The sequence below is a fragment of the Otolemur garnettii genome, unplaced genomic scaffold (assembly GCF_000181295.1).
Source record: "Otolemur garnettii isolate 467f Iridium unplaced genomic scaffold, OtoGar3 scaffold00038, whole genome shotgun sequence".
Classification (NCBI taxonomy): Eukaryota; Metazoa; Chordata; class Mammalia; order Primates; family Galagidae; genus Otolemur; species Otolemur garnettii.
The window spans coordinates 11,407,724-11,409,356 of NW_003852433.1; positions in this window are offsets into that span (position 1 = coordinate 11,407,724).

The window sequence follows — 1,633 nt, forward strand, 5'->3', positions numbered from 1 at the left end:
CTCCCAAGTAGCTGGGACCACAGGCGCCCGCCACAACGCCTGGCTATTTTTTGGTTGCAGCCGTCATTGTTGTTTGGCAGGTCCAGGCTGGGGATTCGAACCCACTACCTTAGGTGTACGTGGCTGGTGCCTTAGCCGGTTGAGCTATAGGCGCCAAGCCAGGATCCAAACTTTGATGGGTAAATAGTTTTATTTGTTATCCCACATATATTTTATCTTTGTATTCTTTGCCCCTTGCAAAGAGCCTGGTTCCTAGGATAGGCTTAATAAATCTTGGTTGGTTGAATGAATGAATGAATGAATCAAGGAATGATGGACCTCAGAGGGAACAGGTGTTTCTGATATTTGTGTCCACACATAGTAGATGCTCAATAAATATTTGTGGGCCTGCTGAGACTACAATAAAGAAGGTGTATACAATTCCACATGCACACACATGTACACACACACTCACCCACATGGTGGGAGAGAGAAAGATGAATTCACTTCCTTAAGAAAGAAGTGAGGGGTGTCATTATAAATCTCACAAACCTCAACATGAATGTCCAAGCAGGTGATGGAAAGTGTTGTTTCGGCTATTCCACTTTGCAATTTGCTGGGGAAAAAAATATCTTCTTTTCTTCCTGTTCTAATGGAAAAATCACTCCGAGCACTTTGGTGCACTGAGCACTTTGACACTCTAATTACAGGTGACACACAAATGGAAAGAAAAATAGGAAATCAAACATTTGCGCCAATAAGTTGGGATTTATACGGGCACTTAGCAGCAGAGCACCCTAACTCACTTTTCTCAAAGCACTTTGCAAATGGATACCATCTGGCCCAGCCTGGAGGATGCAGTCAGGAATGTCAGGAATGCACCTGGGTTCTCTAAAGACATGTTTGTCAACTTTGTAAATCTTAATGTCCATTTCTGCAAGATTTCTCCGAGGCAGATGCCATGTAAGACCTTCTGAGGCCTCTAGCCTACCCCTTTAGCCTGAACTCTCAACACTTTCTCTCAGCCTCCAATCTAATCCAGTCTAATCTAATCATCTCAACTTCTTTCACCTTCCCCCCCGCCCCCATCCCCCCAGCATTTTACTCTGTTGCCTGCCCAGGCTGGAGTGCAGTGATGTCATTATAGCTCACTGCAAACCCCAAACTTCTGGGCTCAAGTGATCTTCCTGACTCAGTAGCTGGGACTACAGTTACCTGCCACCACATCTGGCTAATTTTTCTGTCTTTTGTAGACATGGAGGTGGGGGAAATGTCTCTCTTATTGCCCAGGCTGATCTTGAACTTCTGGCTTCAAGTGACACTCCTGTCTCAGCCTCCCAAAGTGCTGGGATAATAGGTGTGAACCACTGCACCTGAGCTAGAATCTGGAATCTAAACAGTTAATGACTGGAAATGAGCTAAGTAGAGGCAAAGCTAAATAGATCCCTCTTCCTAGAACTTACCTGTTCAAGAATAAATGGATAAATAATTAATGGATCGGCTCGGCGCCTGTGGCTCAAGTGGCTAAGGTGCCAGCCATGTACACCCAAGGTGGTGGGTTCGAATCCAGCCCGGGCCCGCCAAACAACAATGTCGGCTGCAACCAAAAAATAGCCAGGCGTTGTGGCAGGCTCCTGTGGTCCCAGCTACTTGG